Source organism: Mustela erminea, chromosome X, assembly GCF_009829155.1.
Source record: "Mustela erminea isolate mMusErm1 chromosome X, mMusErm1.Pri, whole genome shotgun sequence".
Taxonomy (NCBI): domain Eukaryota; kingdom Metazoa; phylum Chordata; class Mammalia; order Carnivora; family Mustelidae; genus Mustela; species Mustela erminea.
Window position 1 is genome coordinate 71,652,386 of NC_045635.1, and position 25,000 is coordinate 71,677,385.

At 38.4% G+C, this 25,000-nt stretch overlaps 1 protein-coding gene and 1 pseudogene across 2 annotated transcripts in view; one reads left to right on the forward strand and one right to left on the reverse strand.

The window, feature by feature from the left end:
* APOOL (apolipoprotein O like) overlaps window positions 1-25,000 on the forward strand; it is a 135,392-nt gene that overhangs the window by 57,849 nt on the left and 52,543 nt on the right. The gene's annotated exons all lie outside the window — the stretch shown is intronic.
* Window positions 393-8,212, reverse strand: LOC116583458 (annotated as a pseudogene).

Below are 25,000 nucleotides of genomic sequence, written 5' to 3' on the forward strand. Positions count from 1 at the left end.
GTTCTCTAAAATTAATTAAACCTCGTTATATGGGCCACTGGTAAGCTATTTATTTTTCCAGTTGGTACTTAAGTATATGGACTTTTTTTTGGATTCCATTACAATTATGCCTCTTTAACTTAAATTTTGTTGATCTAGTCTATCATACCAGCTTGATGATACCTAATTATGGCTGTTGATTCTGTTCACCATTGTACTTTTTTTTAAGGCGAATCTTTCTCTTTTATTAGATTAAAAAACACAAATAAAACCTAGAGGAATTGAGGGAAAGAAATACAGAAAAGATCTGGGCAAAGCTCAGAGATGACAAAGGAGAGAAGCAGAGAGAGGTGGGGGAACATTAAGAGCCCCAAGTCAGGCATGAAAGAGGTTTCTAAAGAGTAAAAATCTCCTTATTTGATGACAGTTTTCTGGTATAAGACTTGGGGCCCAGAGCCAAGGAGTGGCTTGGGAAGTGCTGAGGTAGTGGGCGGCAATCCATAGGCAGTGAGGTTCTATTTGTAGGCATCATTGATGATCTTGAAGCCTTGAGCAGTGAAATAGGGGAGGGAGGTCTGTGACAGGGTCTAAGTACAGGGCTGGGCAGTGGGTTGCAGGGAAGACCTCCCAGAGACCTTGGGGGCTGCCCTTGGGGAAACCATTACTCAAATGTCACTTCAGTCATTATCACTGAAAATTATGAAGGCACAGGACAGTGAGAAGGAGGGTTGATGGGTCCAATGCTGGCACAGGGAGTCAGTGCAGAATCTGTGGGAGCAGGATCAAGTCCTTGCACATCTACAGTCTCTTCTTTAGGGTGTGGCTCCCCTACAGGCAGCACTGCTACTGAAATGGTAGGTGATTATGGGCCCAGGGCACTTCTGTTTCTTCTGCACTTGCTTCTTTTTGTCAGCCTTGATCCACTCATATGTTTCTAGTAAATGAAAGTTGAGCTCTGTGATCTTGGCCTCTCTGAGCAGTGCCTCCTGGATCAGTAGCCACTCGCAGTGGGGACTGCTTTCACTGCTATGACTGGCCCTGCCTCTCCTGTACCCAAAGGAATGTCTGTCATGTATGCTCAGCTCAACACATGGAATTCTGCCAGAGCCATTTTCCTGTAATTCCTAGTGGCAGCAGTGCTTTCTCTTATCAGGCCTTCTGAGAGCTACTACCTGGAATGCTGACTTTTTGAGGTCTCAGGATCTTGAGAGGCTCCTTAATGCTTTGATGACTACTCAGCACTTACTTCTTGGTTTTTCTGCTTCTCTGTCACTGGATGGTTCATCCCCTTCATGGATGTCAAAGTCAGAGTCCACCTAATCCTCTGTGCCTGACTGGTGCCCTTGATACTCATTATTTCCCAATCCCTCTGTGAAACCCCCATAAATCATCTGATAGAACTCATCTTCCTCCTGTGCCTCCAGGAACCCAGAAATCTGGTTCCTCATGGTCTTCTGGGGACCTGGTTGCCAGCCAAACTCATACCACTTACAGAAACTGCATTCCTACCAGCAGTCCCTCCTCCCGGCGCCCTGTTCACTGTTGTAATTTTTATCTTTTCCAGCCTGAAGTCACCCCTAAGGTTTGTCTGCATTCTTAGAGAAATTTATGTCAGTCTGAATCTGAGTCCTGACTCCACCACTGACTATTCAGATGACATTAAAGAGAATTCTTAATGGTGGGATAAATATTTGGTTGTATGAATGTACCATTATCAAATGTACAATATCCATAATTCTTTTGAAATTTAATGTCATTCCAATTATTTTGCTATTGTAATCAGTGCTTTGTTGAAACACCTTGTACATAAATCTTTACATACATTTATAACTCTTTCCTTAAAATGAACTTCTGGAAATGGAACTGTATGTCAGAAGGCATAAAGAATACCAATACCATTGCCAAACTGACATGCATAAAGGTAGTATTCATTTAACAAAACTGTTTCCTGAATTCCTCTTGTCTGTGTATGAGGCACTGTATAAGCACTGGGTAAAGTTTCTTAAATTTTCTTTAGCAATCTACGATAGTCATTCTCCTATATACTTGCTAATACACAGTTTTTTTTCTCCTTTTTATTAATCTTAGAGAGATGATGATTTTAAGCTTACCTTGACACTATCATCTTTGAAGAGCTCAAAATCTGGGTATTCCCGAAAATCTGTTTGTCTCAAATAGCTGAACTTACATATTTCTGAATTTAAAAATTTGTATTCTTTACTATATTATAGAATACACAGAATTCCTTGGTATTTATTGTGTTCCACAATACATTTTAAATAGAATTTAATTGAATTACTTTTCAAACAAAATTGGTGGCCAGCTAAGTGCTGGGGAATATTCCCAAAGATGGAATCCAATTTCTGAGGAACTTAAATTTATGAAGTTCTAGGTAACTTTATTGGGTTGTTATGGGTAACATTTTGTACACTGTAAAGTGAGTTTTGCCTCCTTTTAAATTTACTTAAAGCCTGTACTAAACCAAAACACTGTGAATGAGGTATTCTGGTGAATAGAATCTTCTAGTAAAGTTGTGGTTAACTCAGAAAACCCTTTTATAGTTCAACTCTTATTGTTAAACATCTTTTTAAAAGTTTCAGTATATTTCTACCTTATTAAGTACCATCTAGTGAAATAATTAAATATGTTAGAAAAATTTGCAGAGCCACGGGGTTATCATTTTTATTTTATTTGACAGAGAGCGAGTGAGAAACACAGTGAGAGAGAGAGCACAAGTAGGGGGAGTGACAGGCAGAGGGAGAGGGAGAAGCAGGCTTGCTGCTGAGCAAGGAGCCTGAGTGAGGGCTTGATCCCAGGACCCTGAGACCATGACCTCAGCCCAAGGCAGCCTCTTAACTAAGCTACCCAAGCACCCTGGAGATTATCATTTTTTTAAATTACGAAATTTTCAGTATTATATGTAAAATGGTGCATTTGCACTGTGTCTATACAATCAGCCATAGACATCATTGCATGTTTCTTTTTAAAATATTTCTGTGATACAAGTTTGATTCACTGTTATTTGCTTGTTTTGACTCCAAAAAAGAAAAACCCCCAAAATAACAACAACAACAACAAAAACAGAAGAAATATTGATTTAAGAGTTCTAGTTACTTTGGTTCAGTTTAAGTTAAATGTGGATTTATATAGTTTTATAGCTTACTTAATCTAATTGTAATTTCTAAGAGAGTACAAATTGTATTTGTACAATAAGTGCCATTTCAGCCCAGGGCCTCTAATCCATAGTAGGAATGTTCTTCCCTCAGTGAAGACAAAATTCTCAGAGTACAGTTGAAGTTCTTTTTTCCAGCTTTATAACTGACAAATAGGAGTTGAATATATTTAAGGTATACAGCATGAGGTTTAGACCTATGTATTACATTATAAAATTATCACCACAATCAAGCTAATTAATATGTCACCTCTCATAGTTAACATTTTCTTCTGTGTATGTGTGGGGGTTGTAAACACTTAAGATCTATGCTTTTAGCAAATTTCAATTCTACAACACAGTATTATTAACTATAGTCACCATCGTGTACTGTATTTCTGGAACTTATTCTTTAATTGAAACTTTTTACTCTTCAGCCATCACCTCCACATTTCCTTCTCCACCCATCTCTGATAACCACTATTCTACTCTGTGCTTCTTTTTGTTGGTTGGTTGGTTTGCATTTTGGTTGTAAGTGAGATTGATCTTGCTTTCATTGGATTATTGTCATTTGTATTTCTTTTTTTGTTGTTGTTCAGGTATAATTAACATACAATGGTAAATTTGTTTCAGGTATACAGTGTAGTGATTCAGCAATTCTGTACACTTGTGTGTTTGTGTATCTCACATCTTGTTTATATCTTATTTATTCATTCTTCAGTTGATGGACATGTTGGTTGCTTCCATATCTTTCCTATTGTAAATATTGCTACAGTAAACATAGGATTGCATATATCTTTTTGAATTAGTATTTTTGTTTCCTTTGGATAAATACCCAGAACTGGATTTGCTGGATCATATAGTTGTTCTGTTTTTAATTTTTTGAGGAACCTCCATACTGTATTCCACAGGGGCTGTACCAGTTTACATTGCCATCAGTAGTGCATGAGGGTTCCCTTTTGTCCATGTCCTCACCAACACTTATTATTTCTAGTCTGTTTGATTTTAGCCATTCTGACAGGTGTGAAATGATAGCACATTTTGCTTTGCATTTCCTTGATGATGAGTGATGTTCAGCATCTTTTCATCTGTCCATTGGCCAACTGTATGTCTTCTTTTCAGGTTTTCTGCCCATTTTTAATTGGGTTGCTTGCTTTTTTGGTGCTGAGTTGTATAAGTTCTTTATATGTTCTAGATATTAACCCCTTATCAGATATATCATTTGAAAATATCTTCTTCCATTTAGTAGGTTACCTTTTTGTCTTATTGTTTGCTTTGCTGGGCAGAAGCTTTTTATTTTGGTGTAGTACCAGTAGCCTTATTTTTGCTTTTTTTCCCTTGCCTTCCAAGTCACATCTAGAAATTTACTTCCATAGCCTGTGTCAAAGAGATTGCTGCTTCTGTTTTCTTCTAGGAGTTTTATGTTTTCAGGTATCACATTTAGGTCTTTAATCCATTTTGAGTTTTTGTTTGTGTGTATTGTGAAAGAAAGAAGTCCCACTTCATTGTTTTGCTTGTAGCCATCCAGTTTTCCGAGCACCATTCATTGAAAAAAACTGTCTTTCCTCCATTATATACTCTTGCCTCCTTTGCCATAGATTAATTTATTTTGTAAATGTGCATTTGTTTCTAGGCTCTGTATTCTTTTCTGTTGATCTTTGTATCATTTTTGTGCCAGTATTATATTGTTTAGATTACTCTAGTCTTGTATCTTGAAATCTGACAGCATAATACCTCAAGCTTTTTTTTTTTTTTCTTAAGATTGTTTAGCAAGGGGTGCCTGGGTGGCAGTCTGTTAAGAAGCTGACTCTTGGTTTTGGCTCAGGTTGTGATCTCAGGGTCATGAGATCAAGCCCCACATTGGGCTCCATGTTCAGTGGGGAGTCTGCTTAGGATTCTCTCTCTCTCTCTCTTTTTCTCCCTCCATCTCTCTGAAATAAATAAATCTCTTAAAAAATAGATTGCTTTGGCTAATAAGGTCTTTTATGGCTATATACAAATTTGGGGGTAGATTGTCCTAGTGCTGTGAAAAATGTTCTTGGCACTTTGATAGGGATTGCATTAAATCTGTAGATTGCTTTGTGTAGTATGGTCATTTTAGCAATGTTTGCTTTTCTAGTCTGTGAGCATGGAGTTGTGTTTCCATTTCTTTTTGTCAGTCATCTTCAGTTTCTTTCATCAATGATTCATAGGATTTGGAATACCAGTATTTCACCATCCTGGTTAAATTTATTCCTAGGTATTTTATTACTTTTGGTTCAGTTATCATTGGGATTATTTCCTTAGTATCTCTTTTGGCTACTTCATTATTAGTGCGTAGAAATGCAATGGATTTCTGTATATTAATTTTATATCCTGTGGCTTTGCTGAATTAACAGATTTAGTAGTTATTTGATGGTTCTTTAAGGTTTACTATATATAATATTATCATCTGCAAAGAGTGAAAGTTGTATTTCTTCCTTATCAGTTTGGATGCCTTTTATATCTTTTTCTTGCCTGATTACTATGACTAGGACCTCTGGTACCACATTGATTAAAAATGGTGGGAGTGGATATCCTTGTTTTGTTCCTGATCTTAGAGGATAAGCTCTCAGATTTCACCATATAATATGATGTTATCTGTGGTTTTTCATATGTGGCCTTTACTATATTGAGGTATGTTCCCACTAGACCTATTTTGTGGGGAGTTTTTATTGTAAATGGGTGTCTTACTTTGTCAAATGCTTGTTATACTTGTATTGATGTTATTGTATGGTTTTTGTACTTTCACATGTTGATGTGATAGATTACATTGATTTGTGCTTACTAAACCACCCGTGCATACTCGGAATAAATCCCACTTGACCATGGTGAGTGATTTTTTTCACACATTGTTGGATTCACTTTGCTAACATTTTGCATCTATGTTTATCAGAGATATTGGCCTATAGTGGGTGTGTGTGTGGGTGTGGTGTCTTTATCTAGTTTTGTTGTCAAAGTAATGGTGTCCTTGTAGAATGATTTTGGAAGCTTTCCTTCCTTTTCTATTTTTTTGAATAGTTTGAGAAGAATAGATATTAACTCTTTTTTAAATGTTTTGTTGGATTCACCTGTGAGTTCATTGGATCCTAGGCTTTTTTGTTGCCAGATCTTTGATTACTGATTCAATTTCGTTGCTAGTAATTGTTCTGTTTCAATGTTCTATTTCTTCCTGATTCAGTTTGTGAAGTTACATGTTTCTAGGAATTTATTCATTTCATCTAGGTTGTTCAAATTGTTGGTATATAATTTCTTATAGTATTCTCAATAACCTTTTGTATTTTGGTGGTGGTGGTTATTATTTCTTTTATTTCATTTCTGATTTTATTTCCTTGAGTTCTCTCTCTCTCTTTTTTTTTCTTTATAAGTCTCGCTAAAGATTGATCAATTTTGTTAACCTTTTCAAAGAAACAGGTCCCTGGTTTCATTGATCTATTGTAGGTTTTTTGTTGTTATTTATTTTCTAGTTCTGATACATTCTTCTTCATCTAGTCTGCCGTTGAACCCCTGTGGTGTATTTTTCAGTTCAGTTATTATATTTTTCAGTTATGTGACTTCAGTTTGGTACTTTCTTATATTTCCTTATATTGTTGACATTCTCACTGTGTTTATTGTTTTTTCCCCCCCTACTTTGGTGAACATGTTTATTAACCATTACTCTGAATTCTTTATCAGGTAGATTACTTATCGTTGTATCATTAGGGTTATTTTTCTGAGGTTTTCTCTTGTTCTTTCATTTGGAACACATTTCTCTTTATTCTCATTTAGCTTGACTGTCTCTCCCTCTCTCTCTCTCTCTCTTTTTTTTTTGTTTGTATGTATTAGGGAAAACATATGCCTAATTTGAAGCTAGACCTCAGGCAGCACCTTTGAAACCATAGAAATATTTATAGTTCTGTGGAGCCAAATTTTAATTTCTGTCGATCTCCAGAATATGAGATTTTGAGGTATCCCCAGAGTGATACTTGCCAAAATTGTGGCTCCAGATGAATGTGTAAGTTCTTTCTGGGAGATCTCCTCAAAGTCAAAGTGGTGTACAAGAATGGCATTTCCCTGCTTATGTTCTTGGAAACACCTCATTTAACCTATAGATACTTGGGTAGCCTAAAGCCTGTTGCTAGACTGAAGCTCCAGGCTAAGTATATAGACCCTTTTTTTTTTTTCAGAAGACTAGGGTTATGTTTTACTTTGCTGTCTGTGCAGTACCCTGGGTTGGATACCTGCCAAGTACTTTCTTTCCAATTTTTACATTTCCATAGTACTCTGGAAAGCCAGTCCCTTTGACCACCAAGCCCAGATGGTTGAGGAGTATCCTCTCAGTGAACAATGTATGCCCACTGGCTTTAGCTAGGCAGGTGGAGAGTATAAGGGGCTGGGCACGTTCACTGGCTTTAAAAAGGCAACAGGGAGGGTGCCTGGGTGGCTCAGTGTGTTAAGCCTCTGCCTTTGGCTCAGGTCATGATCTCAGGGTCCTGGGATCAAGCCCCACATCGGGCTCTCTGCTTGGTGTTAAGCCTCTGCCCTTGGCTCAGGTCACGATCTCAGGGTCCTGGGATCAAGCCCCACGTCGGGCTCTCTGCTTGGCTTCCCCCTCTCTCTCTGCCTGCCTCTCTGCATACTTGTGAGCTCGCTGTCAAATAAAAAATTTAAAATCTTAAAGACAACAGGGAAAATGTTTTGACTATCAAACCTGTGGGCTTCAGGAATGCAATGGAAGTTTGTAGGAAAATGCTATGACTGCTTTCATTTGCCAGCCTCAGCCAAGGAAGAAGGGATTGACACACTGTCCATGTTTACTGACTTTAGCTAGGGAGTGGGAAGGTGCTATGACTGTGCTAGCCTGCCCCAGCCAGGAGCTAGGTAGTGCTGCAACCACTGACAATTTCTGTCTTGAAGGCAGCGGGATAGTGCCACAACCATTCACCCTGCCTGTCTTACTAAGTCAGTGGGAAGTTGCCATGTCTCAGATCACCTACCTGTACTATCAGAGTAGGTGGAGAGTACAAAATTAGTGTCAGCATCTCTGTATCTGAGGAGATTTTCAACAGTCCCCTGCTTCTCCATCAGATGCTTTTAGGTAGGCATTTATCCTTTACATAGAATTTAGATGCTTTCAAACTACTGTTTTTTAACTGGCTCTCAGGTTGAGTGGGAAAAGGCCTTTATTTTTTTTTAAAGATTTGTTAATTTGGGGAGACAAGATGGCAGGGAAGTAGGAGGAGGCGCCCTTTCAACCTGTACCCTAAAGTGAGCTGATTACCTTCCAAAGAACTCTGATCACCCACGAAATCAGCCTGAGATCAGAATTATACACGTCTGGATCTCTACCGGAGCAGAAGATGCCAGTGGGCAGGTAAAGCGGAGTGGGGAAGTTGGACTGATATTGGAAGATAAACAAAAGGGGGAGGGAGCCACCAGAGGCGACCAGTTGGAAAGTAATATCCCAATACGAGAGTGCCCTGCACCTGGGGACCAGCATTAACTAGGGAGTCTGGTAGAAAGCACTCAAAAAGAGCAAAGGATCACTGGGGGGAAATTGTGGAAATTGGGGTGTTAGGGTCAGGGGCTTAAGTCCCCAGACTCAGGACAGCCACCCCTGGTGCAGAGCCAGAGAGAGTGCAGCAGCGAAACCAGGTCTTGGTCCCTGAACCACCAGCGAGCCTGAGAGTGCCTGGCGCCCGGCTCCCCTGAAGGGCTGGGAGCCTCACCAGGCAACAGAAGCACAGCCTTTTTGCAGTACCCACGCAATTGCCCTGTACTGCCATCAAGAGTCCAAGTCGTGCCCCACTCCCTCCCCAGAGAGAGGTGCACAAAGGCACCAGCCTGGTGCTCTCAGACCAGAAAGACCAGGCACTCCCAGCCCGGGCCAGCAGGAAAATCTCAGTGTGTGATCACTGCTTGGAACTTCTCTGGCAGTCTGGAGCTGCCCAGACAGCCTCCACTGCCTTGGTTTGGGTACAAGCAAAAAATCCTGAGTCCCCAGGTACTGCGACTGGGAACCAGCTCTGCCAGCGGCCAAGGGGGGATTTATTTGGTCTTTGCAGCCAGACTGAGGCTTCTCTCTGAGAGGGAGGTCAGGGTGCAGTTTGCTTTCCTCTAAACCTACAAAAACCATCAAAAGCAGTCAAGGCAAGAGAGGAAAAACAAAAGTGAAAAAATATAAAAACCTCCAGAGAACAAAAGCCTGAAAAAACCAGTTTCCTCAGAGCCCACCCCCTTGAGGGGGCAGGAGGACTTAACTCAGAGAACATCATTGACTGAAAACCCACATGGCAGGCCTCTCCCAGAAAGCCAACCAGGAAAGGGAAAAAAAAAAAAAAAGACAAGAGAACAACCACCACTACTTCACAGGACAATTTTTATTATTAAATCGATCCCACTATTCTGGCTATTTTTTTATATAGATAATTTTTTATTATTATATAGGTAATTTTTTAACCTATTTACCGTCACGGTGAGATGTCCAGTACATCAAATTCCATAATAACCTTCTAACCTGAACTTTTTGATACATACACCTGTGTTTTCCTTTTGCACCTCTATTTTTTAAATTTCTTTTTCTTTAAATTTTAGTTTAGTTTATACCTTTTTTACATTTTTTTTCCTAATATTCATATAGAGTTAAACTTCAAGGTAATCCCCTTTCCCCAGTCAATGCCACCCCTATAGGTAAACCAATTCCTAATCCCCCTTTATCTTCGGAAAGTTGAGTCCTTTAACAAAGATATAAGGTACATCCAAGAAGAATCAAAACAACCTTCCTCACCCACACTGAGAATTTACAACCACTCTCCCATCTTTTTCTTCCACCAGTATTTCTGTGTTTTTGTGTTTGTCCTGATAGTATATAAATCTTATACTCAGGGTTCTTTTTGACGAGGTTCTTCCTTTATTTGCATATATAAAAATATATGCAAATATATATATATTTTTTTTTTCTCTTGTCATATACATTTATCAGTCTTTTTGTTTGTCTGTTTTTGTTTGTATACTTCATAAATCTTACCTTGGGGCCATTTGGGGTGAACCTTCTCTTTTATCTCACTTTCTGTTCCTCTCTCTCTCCCAATCTTTTTTTTTTTCTTTTCCTTCTCTTTTTTGTCTCATTTGGGTGGGGAACCTGATTGCTCAGAAGCATTCCAGGGTGCACCTTCCTTGATTGCACCACAGTCGATACATCCAGCTACACCCGTTCAGCCATCTCTTACCAAAATGACTAGGAGGAGGAATGCCCAACAGAAGAAAAATACAGAGGATGGACCTTATGCAACAGAGCTAACGGCTATCAACATAGACAATATGTCAGAAGGAGAATTCAGGCTAACAATTATCCAAGCAATAGCTAGGTTGGAGAAAGCCATGGGTGACCAAATGGAATTGATTAGGGCTGAACTGAAAACGACCAGAGATCATGTTTTCAATATTAGGGAAGAGCTGAAAGCTACTCATAATGCTCTCAATGAGTTCCAATCTAATCTAAATTCTCTCAATGCTAGAGTAACTGAGACAGTAGATAGAATTAGTGATCTGGAGGATAAACAGATAGAGAGAAAGGATCAGGCGGAAGCCTGGAATAAACAGCTTAGGAGCCACTAAAACAGAATCAGGGAAATAAATGATGCCATGAAAGGTTCCAATGTCAGAATTATTGGAATCCCTGAAGGGGAGGAGAAAGAAAGAAGTCTAGAAGATATAGTGGAACAAGTTCTTCATGAAAATTTTCTGAATCTCCTGAATGGAACCAGTGTTCATGTACTAGAGGCTGAAGGTTTCCCCCCAATATTACATATTCTCGAAAGTCCTCAAGACACCTAATAGTAAGAATGAAAAATTATAATTGTAGGCAGAACCTCTTGAAAGCAGCTAGGACAAAGAAGATCCTTACGTACAGAGGAAAGCCCATCAGAATAATGTTAGATCTGTCCACAGAGACCTGGCAAGCCAGAAAAGGCTGACAAGATATATTCAGGGCACTGAATGAGAAGAACATGCAGCCAAGAATACTTTATCCAGCAAGACTGACATTCAGAATGGATGGAGAGATAAAGAGTTTCCAAGACCAGCAAGGCTTAAAAGACTATGCAACCACCAAGCCGATACTGCAGGAAATATTAAGGGGTCTTCTTTAAAGGAAGAAAAAGCCCAAGAATAGCATTGAACAGAAATATAGAGACAATCTACAAAATGAAAGACTTCAAAGGTAACACAATGTCAATAAAAATGTATCTATCAATAATCACCCTCAATGTGAATGGCCTAAATGTGCCCATAAATCGGCACAGGGTTGCAGACTGGATAAAATGACAGGACCCATCCATACGTTGTCTAGAAGAGACTTATTTTGAACCTAAAGATACACCCAGACTGAAAGTGAAGGGATGGAGAAGCATCTTTCATGCCAATGGGCCTCAAAAGAAGGCTGGGGTAGTGATTCTCATATCAGACAAATTAGATTTTAAACTAAAGACTGTAGTCAGAGATACAGAAGGACACTACATAATCCTTAAAGGGACTATCCACCAAGATGATCTAACAATTGTAAATATCTATGCCCCCCAATATGGGAGCAGCCAATTACATAAGAAAACTGTTAATCAATATAAAGAGTCATATTGATATGAATACACTAATTGTTGGAGATCTTAACACACCTCTCTCAGAAATAGACAGATCACTGAAGCAGAAAATCAGTAAAGAAACAAGAGCATTGAATGACACATTGGACCAGATGGACCTCATAGATATATACAGAACATTCCACCCTAAAACAACACAATACTCATTCTTTTCAAGTGCACATAGAACTTTCTCAAGAATAGACCACATACTGGGTCACAAATCAGGACTCTACTGATACCAAAAGACTGAGATTATTCCCTGCACATTCTGAGATCACAATGCTTTGAAACTGGAGCTCAATCACAAGGAAAAGTTCAGAAGGAACTCAAACACCTGGAACTAAAGACCACCTTGCTTAAGAATGCTTGGATCAACCAGGAAATCAAAGAAGAACTTAAACAATTCATGGAAACCAATGAGAATGAAGACACTTCGATCCAAAACCTATGGGATACAGCAAAGGCGGTCCTAAGGGGGAAACACATAGCCATCCAAGCCTCCCTCAAAAAAATTGAAAAATCCAGAACACAGCAGCTGTCTCTACACCTTAAAGAACTGGAGAATCAACAATAAATCAAACCAACTCCACACATAAGAAGGGAAATCATCAAGATTAGAGCTGAGATCAATGAGGTAGAAACCAGAAATACAGTAGAATGTATCAATGAAACTAGAAGCTGGTTTTTTGAAAGAATCAATAAGATCGATGAACCATTGGCAACACTAATCCAAAAGAAAAGAGAGAAAGCTCAAATACATAAAATTATGAATGAAAAGGGACAGATCACAACTAACACCAAGGAAGTAGAAACAATCATCTGAAGTTTTTATCAACAGTTATATGCCAATAAGCTAAGCAACCTAGATGGAATGGATTCATTCCTCGAAAATATAAACTTCAAAAATTGAACCAGGAAGAAATTGACAACCTGAATAGACCAATATCTAGTAACGAGATTGAAGCAGTGATCAGAAACCTCCCAAGAAACAAGAGCCCAGTTCCTGACGGATTCCCTGGGGAATTCTACCACACTTTCAAAGAAGAAATAACACCTATTCTCCTGAAGCTGTTTCAAAAAATTGAAGCAGAAGGAAAACTTCCAGACTCTTTCTATGAAGCCAGCATTACCCTGATCCCCAAACCAGGTAAACACCCTACCAAAAAGGAGAATTTCAGACCAATATCACTGATGAATATGGATGCTAAGATTCTCAACAAGATCCTATCAAAAGGATCCAACAGCACATTAAAAAGATTATCCACCATGACCAGGTGGGAATCATCCCTAGACTACAAAGGATGGTTCAACATTTGCAAATCAATGTGATAGAACAAATTAATAAGAGAAGAGAGAAGAACCACATGGTCCCCTCAATTGATGCAGAAAAAGCACTTGACAAAATCCAGCATCTGTTCCTGATTAAAACGCTTCAAAGTATAGGGATAGAAGGAACATTCCTGAACTTCATAAAAATCTATCTATGGAAGACCTATAGCAAATATCATCCTCAATGGGAAAAAGCTTGCGTCCTTCCCGTTGAGATCAGGAACACGACAAGGATGCCCACTCTCACCACTCTTGTTCAACATAGTATTAGAAGTCCTAGCAACAGCAATCAGACAACAAAGAGAAATAAAAGGTATCCACATTGGCAATGAAGAAGTCAAACTCTCTCTCCTCACAGACGACATGATTGTTTATATGGAACACCCAAAAGACTCCACCTCCAAAATATTTGAACTCATACAGCAATTCAGCAACGTGGCAGGATACAAAGTCAATGTACAGAAATCAGTGGCTTTCTTATACACTAACAATGAAAATACAGAAAGGGAAATTAGAGAATCGATTCCATTTACTATAGCACCAAGAACCATAAGATACCTGGGAATAAACCTAACCAAAGAGGTAAAGGATCTGTACTCGTGGAACTACAGAACACTCATGACAGAAACTGAAGAAGACACAAAAAGATGGAAGACCATTCCATGCTCTTGGATCGGAAGAAGAAACATTGTTAAAATGTCTATACTGCCTAGAGCAGTCTATACTTTTAATGCCATTCCGATCAAAATTCCACCAGTATTCTTAAAAGAGCTGGAGCAAATAATCCAAAAATTTGTGTGGAATCAGAAGAGACCCCCGAATCGCTAAGAAAATGTTGAAAAACAAAAATAAAATGGGGGGCATCATGTTATCTGATTTCAAGCTTTACTACAAGCTGTGATCACCAAGACAATATGGTACTGGCATAAAAATAGACACATAGGCCAGTGGAACAGAGTAGAGAGCCCAGATATGGACCCTCAACGCTATGGTAAAATAGTCTTCGACAAAGCAGGAAAAAATATACAGTGGAAACAAGACAGTCTCTTCAATAAATGGTGCTGGGAAAACTGGGCAGCTATATGTAGAAGAATGAAACTCGACCATTCTCTTACACTGTACACAAAGATAAACTCAAAATGGATAAATGACCTCAACGTGAGACAGGAATCCATCAGACTCTTAGAGGAGAACATAGGCAGTAATCTCTTCAATATCAGCTACAGCAACTTCTTTCAAGAAATGTCTCCAAAGGCAACGGTAACAAAAGCGAAAATAAACTTTTGGGACTTCATCAAAATCAAAAGCTTCTGCACAGCAAAGGAAACAGTCAAAAAAACAAGAGCCCACGGAATGGGAGAAGATATTTGCAAATGACAGTACAGACAAAAGGTTGATATCCAGGATCTATAATGAACTCCTCAAACTCAACACACACAAAACAGACAATCATATCAAAAAATGGGCAGAAGATACGGACAGACACTTCTCCAATGAAGACATACAAATGGCTATCAGACACATGAAAAAATGTTCATCATCATTAGCCATTAGGGAGATTCAAATTAAAACTATATTACCTTACACCAGTTAGAATGGCCAAAATTAGCAAGACAGGAAACAACATGTGTTGGAGATGTGGAAAAAGGGGAACCCTCTTCCATTGTTGGTGGGAATGCACATTGGTGCAGCCTCTTTGGAGAACAGTGTGGAGATTCCTCAAGAAATTAAAAATAGAACTTCCCTATGACCCTGCAACTGCACTACTGGGTATTTACCCTAAAGATACAGATGTAGTGAAAAAAAGGGCCATCTGTACCCCAATGTTTATAGCAGCAATGGCCCCGGTCGTCAAACTGTGGAAAGAACCAAGATGCCCTTCAATGGACGAATGGATAAGGAAGATGTGGTCCATATACACTATGGAGTATTATGCCTCCATCAGAAAGGACGAATATCCAACTTTTGTAGCAACATGGATGGGACTGGATGAGATTATGCTGAGTGAAATAAGTCAAGCAGAGAGAGCCAATTATCATATGATTTCACTTATTTGTGGCACATAACAAATAGAATGGAGGACATGGGGAGATAGGAGAAGGGAGTTGGGGGAAATTGGAAGGGGAGGTAAACCATTAGAGACTATGTATTCTGAAAAACAATCTGGGGGTTTTGAAGGGGCGGGCAGGTGGGAGGTTTTGGTACCAGGTGGTGGGTATTAGAGAGGGTACGGATTGCATGGGCACTGGGTTTGGTGAAAAAATAATGAATACTGTTATGCTGAAAATAAAAAATAAAAAATAAAAGAAACAGAAAAAAATGATTTGTTAATTTATTTTAGAGAGAGAAAGAAATCATGTTGGGTGAGGGGAAGAGGGAGAGGAAGAGAGGGAATCTCAAGCAGACTCACTTTTGAGTGTGAAACCTGATGTGGGGCTCTATCCCACAATCCTGAGCTGAAAACAAGAGTTGTACCCTCAACCAAGTGAGCCACACATGTGCTCCAAGAAACCCTTTAAAAGCAGAATCTCAGTTTCTTGTAGTGCTTTGGGGCCCTTGGACGTTAGCAACGTCAGTTTTCTAAGGTGGTAGATGTTTGGGGGCTCATCTCTATAGTGTCGATCCTAGTCATTGGGGTGCCTGATGTGGGCTATCGACCCTTCACTCTTTCTGGAGGAACACTGGACTTGTGAGATCCCTCTCTATTGTGTGTTGTCTAGCCAGAAGTTTGGGTTGGTGAGACTGTGTCTTTGTCTCTCTTACCTGTCTCAATGTAGTCTTTTTATCCTTTTTTGTGAAAAAGCATTTCATCTAGTTTTCAGATCTTTTTCAGAAAGAAATATCCTGTATGTAGCTGTAGATTTAGTATTTCCATTGTAGGAGGTGAGTTTAGGAACTTCCTGTGACACAGTGTTAGAGAAGTCCTAGTTCTTTTGTTTTTATCTGCTTTTTATCCACCAGTTACTGAGAGAATAAGTTAAACCCCTATCTTGTTTATAATATTTTGAGGATATGTTACTAGGTGTATATGAGTTTAAGATTATATTATCTCCGGTTATTTAAACTTTTTGTCTTGATAGAGTCACTTCATATCTAGTAATGGATTTTGTCTTAAAGTCTTTTTTCTAATATTTAAAATTTTTTTCAACACAAAATATATATATATATATATATATATATATATATATATATATATAAACTATTATCCCAGTTATAGTATGTCATTAGTATTTGATATAATGTTCAAGTATTCATTAGTTACATGTGCTCATCACATCACCAAGTTACCCCATCCTCCACCTGTCACCAAGTTACCCCATCCTCCACCCACCTCCTTTTTATCTAATATTTATATAGCTTATAGTAGCTTTTTGTTGCAATTTGTTCAGTATGCCTCTAAAATTTTTTTTAAGCTTCCTAAAGAGTTATATTCAGAGTGTCTCATGAACAGCATGTGACTATATTTTGGAAATGCAATCTGATGTCATCTTTGGCTTTTAATTATGCCATTTTATCCATTTGTATTTATTATTATTACCTTTTGAATTCTACAGAATCTTGTAGGTTTTTAATTTTTGGCACATCTTGTTCTTTTTTTCTCTTTTAAGATTATTTTTATCTACTTATTTTTTTGCACAACAGTTACTCAATTATGAATTCTGATTATTTTCTTTAATTGATGAAGTAGAAAATTTAACCTCCATTTGTTTTCAATTGTGATCAGTATATTCCTCTGAACAATATTGAGAACTTAGAATATTTTTCTGAGTTTTTTCTTTTTTATTATGTTAAGTTAGCCACCATACAGTACATCATTAGTTTCTGATTAGTGTTCAGTTATTGATTGAGGATATGTTACTAGGTGTATACATTTGTGTATACACCTAGGTGTATATACTTGTGTATAACACACAGTGCTCATCACAGTATGTGTCTTCCTTAATACCCATCACCCAGCTACCCCATACCCAACCCCACTCCCCTCCGACCCCCTCAGTTTGTTTCCCAGAGTCCATAGTGTCTTCATGGTTTATCTTTCTCTCTGATTCTCTCCCTCCCAGTTTTCCCTTCCCTCCCCTATAGTCCTCCGTGCTATTCCTTATGTTCCACATATGAGTGAAATTGTATGATAACTGTCTTTCTCTGCTTGGCTTACTTCACTTGGAATAACCCCCTCCAGTTTCATCCCTGTCAGTGCTATTAGTAGGCATTCATCCTTTCTCATGGCTGAGTAATATTCTATTGTATATATGAATCACACCTTCTTTATCCATTCATCTGTTGAAGGGTGTCTTAGCTCCTTCAACAGTTCGGCTATTTTGGACATTGCTGCTATGAACACTGGGGTGCATTCTTTTTACAATATCTGTATCTTTGTAGTAGTAGTAGTGCAGTTGCTAGTACCTAGTAGTGCATCTGTTGGGTCATAGGATAGCTCTATTTTTTTTTAAGATTTTTATTTATTTATTTGACAGACAGAAATCACAAGTAGGCAGAGAGAGAGGAAGGGAAGCAGGCTCCCCGCTGAGCGGAGAGCCTGACTCGGGGCTTGATCCCAGGAACCCAAGACCATGACCTGAGCCAAAGGCAGAGGCTTTAACCCACTGAGCCACCCAGGTGCCCCTAGGGTAGCTCTATTTTTAACTTTGTCAGGAACCTCCATACTGTTTTTCAGGTTGGCTGTACCAGCTTGCATTCCCACCAACAGTGTAAGAGGGTTCCCCTTTCTCCATATCCTTGCCAACATTTGTGGTTTCCTGCCTTGTTAATTTTTGCCATTCTGACTGGTATAAGGTGATATTTAAATGTATGTCATCCCTTCTTATACTATATTAATGTTCAGAATTTTGTTCTATTTTTCAAATATATGCATAAAACATTATATATTCATTGGTTCATGTTTACCCACATATTTACCACTTTCTTTGGTAATCATTCCTTCTTATATCTCAAACCTTCTCAATGAGAATATTTTCCTTCTGCCTAAAAAGAAGAGGGCAGCAAGATGGTGGAAGAGACAGGGACCTCATTTCATCTGGTCCCTTGAATTTAGCTAGAGATCTATCAAATCATTCTGAACACCTATGAATTCAACTTGAAATGTAAGAAAAGAATTGCTGAAATTCTACAAATAGAAAAGTAACCACTTTTTGCAATGTGGGAGATACAGAGAAGTGAATCTGAATGATATATTTGAAGATACTCTGTGGGGTGAGGGAGCCTCCATCAGCTCCCTATGGGAAAGTAATACAGCCCTGGACCACGAAATCAGAACCTTTAGAAATCTGCTCCAGTGAGAGACATCCCTGCCTGAAGGGTGCTCAGGTGGTGAAGCAGGGCAGAATGCTAGGTTAGACAGTGTGGTTTCAGGATCCTTGGGTCACAGAAAGAATGGGGGTGCCTGAGCTAGGACAGTTCCCAAGCATTGGAGTGGGCAAACTGGTTAGAGTCAGTGAACCCAGGAGGGGGCTCTCAACTCAGTTTGCCATAAACCATGAACTGAGACTTGGCAGGTGACAGCTTTCTGTGTGGGGGCACTGCAAAGGGCAAAAACACAGGAACCCTACACCATGCCTGGAGGTTCATTGCAGGTGTGCACATGACTGGTTGACAGCTCTCCATGCCGGGGCCCTGCAAAGGACAGAAACAGAGTGACACTCTGCTTGCATGCACCGCAGGAGACTGTGGAGTTTGGCATACACTAAAGTGAAGACTGCTTATCTCTGAGAGTTTACTGAAGAGAGAGAACCATGTCTTTTAGCTTTACTATGCTGTCATTTTTATTTTAGTCCTCTAAAGAGGCACAGAAAGCCCTCACGGAACAAAAGCCACATAGAAAAACCTGAAGCAGTTTACACTGAGCGTGGCCCTCTGGCAAGGGCCGATGTAACTCCACACAGACAGACACTTGAGAATCAGTGAAACAGACTCCTCCCCAAGGAGACTAACAGGAACATCAGGCTAATACTAAGTTTATGGAGCACACAGGACTGTAAAACTCCAATGCTAGGGCAAAATAGTAATATAGAAGTTGAGATTCTCTTTTCCTCATGATTTGCTTATCTTTTAGTTTAAAATATTTCTTTTCTTTTTTTTCTTCTTTTTTTTTGCTGCTGGTTTCTTATTTTATCAATTCTTTGTTTTGAAGTCTTTTTAAACTTTCATCTTTTACATTTACATTTTGTAGACAGTTTTCATTGTGGCTTCCTTTTACTATATTCAAATATATATATATATATATATATATATATATATATATATATATATATATATATATAAACTTCTGCTTTCTTTACAATTTTGAGAATTAGTGTCTTCTAACAAATAGACCAAAACACTTCCAGGACCAAGTGGATCACCCTGTTTTGCCCACTTGGGAGATCATATTCTCTCTTCTTCCACTCCCTCCCCTTTTAAAATTGTTTTGTTTGTTTGTTTGTTTTTGGTTTGGTTTGGTTTGGTTTCTGACTCTTAGGATTTGTCTAGTGTGTATTTCACTTAGGTCATGGTTGGTATTTTTTATTTTGCTTTCTCATTCATCCATTCTCTGGGCAAAATGACTAGAAGGAGAACTTCACAACAAAAGAAAAACAGAGGGAATACTCTGCCACAGATCTAATTGATATGGACATAAGTAAAATGTCAGAGCTGAAATTCAGGAAAACAGTGATAAAGTTACTAGGTGGGCTTCAAAAAAGAATGAAACATACTAGAGAATCTTTTAGTGCAGAAATAAAATCTAATCAGGCCTACATTAAAAATGCTTTAACTGAGAAGCTGTCTAAAGTGGACTAACAGCTGGGGTAAATGAGGCAGAAGAGAAAGTAAGTGACATAGAAGACAGGTTGATGAAAGTAAGGAAGCTGAGGAAAAGAGAGAAAAACAACTAATGGACCATGAGGTGAGGCTTCAAGAAATCAGTGATACCAAAAAATATGAAACCAATGTTAGAATTACTGGGATCCCAGAGGAATCCTGAAAGCAGCTCAAGAAAAACTTCTTAACCTGCAATGATAAAAAACATTAGGCTGGCTGGCAGCAGTCCTATCTACAGGGACCTGGCAGGCCAGAAAGGGCTGGCATGATATATTCAGGTTACTAAATAAGAAGAACCTGCAACCAGGAGTACTTTATCTGGCAAGGTTGTCATTTAGGATGGAAGGAGAGATAAAGAGCTTCCAGGACAAAGGAACTAAAAGAATATGTAGCCACTAAATCAGCCCTGCAAGGGATAATAAAGGGGATCTTGTAAGTGAAGAGAAAGCCCAAAAGTAACATAGACCATAAAGAAATGGAGACAATCTACAGAAACAGGGACTTGCAGGTAATATAATGGCACTAAATTCATATATGTGAATAGTGACTCTGAATGTAAATGTACTAAATGCTCCAATCAAAAGACACAGAGTATCAGTTTGAATAAAAAGGCAAGACCCATCCATATGCTGTCTACAAGAACTCATTTTAGATCTAAAGACACTTACAGACTGAAAGTGAGGGAATGGAGAACCATGTACCACACAGGTGAACCTCAAAAGAAAGCTAGGGTAGCTACCTTCACATCAGACAAATTAAGTTTTAAACCAGACTGTAGTAAGGGATAAAGAGTGATACTATGTCATACTTAAAGTGTCTGTCCAACAAGGTCTAACAATTGTTAATATTTATGCCCCCAATATGGGGGCAGCCAATTGCATGAACCAATTAATAACCAAATTAAAGAAACATATTGATAATAATACAATAATAGCAAGGGACTTCAACATCCCACTCACAGCAAGGGACAGATTATCTAAGCATAAGGTGAATGAAGAAATAAAGGATTTCAGTGACACATAGGACCAGATGAACTTTGCAGATAAGTACAGAGCATTCCATTCTAAAGCAGCATAATACACATTCTTCTTCTTGAGTGCACATGGAACCTTCTCCAGAATAGATCACGTACTGGGTCACAAATCAGGTTTCAACCAATACCAAAAGATTGGGATTATTCCGTGCATATTTTCAGACCACAATTTTGACACTTGAACTCCAACAGAAGAGGAAATTTGGAAGAAATTCAAATGCTTGAGAGATACAGAGCATGCACCTGAGGAATGAATGTGTCAACCAGGAAGGTAAAAATAATTTTTTAAAAATTATGAAAACAAATGAAAATGAAAACAGCTGTTCAAAACCTTTGCGATACAGCAAAGGTGGTCCTAAGGGGGAAATACATAGCAATACAAGCCTTTTTCAAAAAAATTAGTAAAGTCTCACATGTACAGGCTAAATTTACACCTAATGGAGCTGGAGAAAGAGCAACAAATAAGCCTAAACTAAGCTGGAAAAGAGAAATCATCAAGATTAGAGCAGAAATCAATGACATAGAAACCAGAAGAATAATAAAACAGATCAGTGAAATAAGGAGCTTGTTTGTTGAAAGAATTAATAAGATTGATAAAACTGTAGCCAGATTTACCAAAAAGAAAAGAGAAAGGACCCAAATTATTAAAATCATGAATGGAAGAGGAGAGATTATGATCAACATCAAGGAAATACAAACAATTTTCAGAACATAATGTGAGCAACTATATGCCAACATATTAGGCAATTTGGAAGAAATGGATACATTCCTGGAAACTAATAAACTACCACGACTGAAAAGGGAAGAAAGAGATAACCTAAACAGACCTATAGCCAGCAAGGAAATTGAAATAATAATCAAAAATCTCCCAACAAACAAGAATCCAGGATCAGATGGCTTCCAAGGGGAATTCTACCAAATGTTTAAATAAGAACTAATACCTATTCTTCTGAGGCTGTTCCAAAAAATAGATATGGGGAAAAACTTCCAAAATCATTTTTCAAGGCCAGCATTACGTTGATCCCTAAACAATACAAAGTTCACATCAAAATGGGAATTATAATTGACTTTCTCTGCTTGACTTATTTGACTTAGCATAATCTCCTCCAGTCTCACATCCAAGTTGATGCAAAAGTTGGGTATTCATCCTTTCTGATGGCTGAGTAGTACTCCATTGTATATATGGACCACATCTTCTTTGTCCATTCGTCCATTGAAATGCATCTCAGCTCTTTCCACAGTTTGGCAATTGTGGCCATTGCTGCTATGAACACTGGGGTGCGAATGGCCCTTCTTTTCAGTACATCTGCGTCTTTGGGTTAAATACCCAGTAGTGAAGTTTCTGGGTCATAGGGTAGCGCTAGAGGGGAGGGCGATGGGGAGATGGGTGAGCCTGGTGATGGGTATTAAGGAGGGCATGTATTACATGGAGCACTGGGTATTATAAGGAAACAATGAATCACATAAAGGTCTTGTATCCAAGATCTAAAAAGAACTTAACAGACTCAACACCCCCAAAATCAAGTAATCCATTTAAAAAATGGGCAAAAGACATAAGCAGATACTTCTCCAAAAAAGACATACAGATGGCTAACAGGCACATGAAAAAATGCTCAACATCATTCATCATCAGGGAAATACAAATCAAAACCACAATGAGATCCCACCTCACACCAGTCAGAATGGCTGAAATAAACAATTCAGGAAACAATATATGATGGCGAGAATGTGGAGAATGGGGAACCCTTTTACACTGTTGGTAAGAATGCAAGCTGGTAACAGCCACTCTGGAAGACAGTATGGAGGTTCCTCAAAGAGTTAAAAATAGGGCTACCCTTTGACCCAGGAATTGTACTACTAGGTATTTACCTCAGAGATAGAAACATGGTGAATCAAAGGGGGCACCTACACCCTAATGTTCATAGCCCCAATGTCCACAATAGTCAAAGTGTAGAAAGAGCTGAGATGTCCATATAGAAGATGTGGTTTATATATGCAAAGGAGTATTACTCAGCCATCAGAAAGGATGAATACTTACCATTTACATTGACATGGATGGAACTGGAGGATATTATGTTGAGCAAAATAAGTCAATGAGAGAAAGATAATTATCATTTGGCTTCATTTATATGTCAAATATAAGAAATGGGGCAGCAGACCACAGGGGAATGGAGGGAAAACAGAATGGGAAGTCATCAGAGAGGGAGAAAAACCATGAGAGTAAGAAACTGAAGTTTGCTGGAGGGGAGGTAATTGGGGGATGAGGCAATTGGGGGATGAGGTAATTAGGTGATAGGCATTAAGGAGGGCACATAATATGTTGAGCAGTGGGTGTTTTATGCAACTGGTAAATTATTGAACAGTACATTTGAAAAAGAAACAAAAAACAAAAAGGAAGGACACCTCAGTGGCTCAGTCAGTTGTATCTGACTCTTGATTTCAGTTCAGGTCATGATCTCATGAGTCCTGAGATTGAGTCCTGCATTGGGCTCCACACTCAGTGGATAGTTTACTTCTCTCCATCTTCCTCTGCCTCTCCCCCTGCTCATGTGCTCTTTCTCTCTCTCCCCTTCTGAGATAAATAAATCTTTAAAAAAAATCCAAAAAGATGCAGTTTGAAGAGCTTCCACATTGAACACATGGATATGTGGGGAGGATGGTGTACCTGGAGAGGGCATGGAAGCTACATTCCCTTTCCCCATGCCTTGACCTATGCACCTCTTCCATTTAGCTGTTTCTTAGTTATAGCCTTAATAATAAACTGGTGATCTAGTAAGTAAGTATGATCAACTAAGTAAATAAATAAACTGCCTAATGAGAGTTATTTGGTTGCAGAGTATCTTGGGTTTTATCTGTATGAATGTATTCTTGCTACCCCCTCATTTTTGAAACAAAAAAACCCCTTAATTTTATTGAGTATATAATTCCCAGTTGTGTTACTTCCTCTTGGCACATTGAAGATATTATCTTGTGCAGTGTTGTTATTGAGAAGTCGAAATTTTATTTAATATTTATTCCTGTGAAGGTAATCTATTCTCTGGCTTTTTTTTTTTTTTAAAGATTCTTTTTCTGTCATTGGCATTACAGAGTTTTACTATTGTATATCTAATTGTGGTTTATTTTTTCCTTTATCCTTCTAGGGATATGTTGGATTTCTGAATCTCCCCAGTGTTTAGTTTAGTCCTGGAAAAATCTTGGCCATTCTATTTAGATATTTTCTCTGCTCCTCTCTTTTCATTCTATCTTAAACATTTCTTTCATTTCTTAAATTTCTTTGCATAATTTCTTCAGATTGACCAGTTCACTAAGTCTTTCAATAGCTATATCTAGTCTAACTTGTCAATTGAGTTCTTTTTCTATCAACTTTTTAATTTTAATTCTAGTATAGTTAACATATGCTGTTATATTCATTTCCAGTATACAATATACTGGTTCAACAATTCTATACATTGCTCAAGTGCTCATTGTAAGTGTAATATTTAATCTCCATGACCTATTTTACTCATCTGCCCACCCACCTCTTATCTGATAACTATCAGTTTGTTATCTATTGTTTAAGAGACTGGTTTTTTTTTTTTTGTCTTTTGTTTTCCTTTGCTCATTCCTTCTCTTTCATTCCACGTACGATTAACATCATGTTGTCTTTCTCTGACCAACTTATTTCACTTAGCATTATACTAATTCCTTCCATATCCTTGCAGATGGCAAGATTGCATTCTTTTTATGACTAAATAATAGTCCTCTGTGTGTGTGTGTATGTATATCACATCTTCTTTATCCATTCATCTGTCCATGGACATATGGGTTACTTCCACAATGTGGCTGTTGTAAACAATGCTGCGATAAACATAAGGGTATATGTATCTCTTTGAATTAGTGTTACTGTATTTTTGGGTAAGTACCCAGTAGTGCAGTTACAGAATTATAGAGGGAACTTCAGACTGTTTTCCACAGTAGCTACACCAATTTTCATTCCCACCAACAGTTCACAAGAGTTCCTTCTTTTCCACATCCTCAACAACACTTGTGTCTCTTACATTTTTTATTTTAGCCATT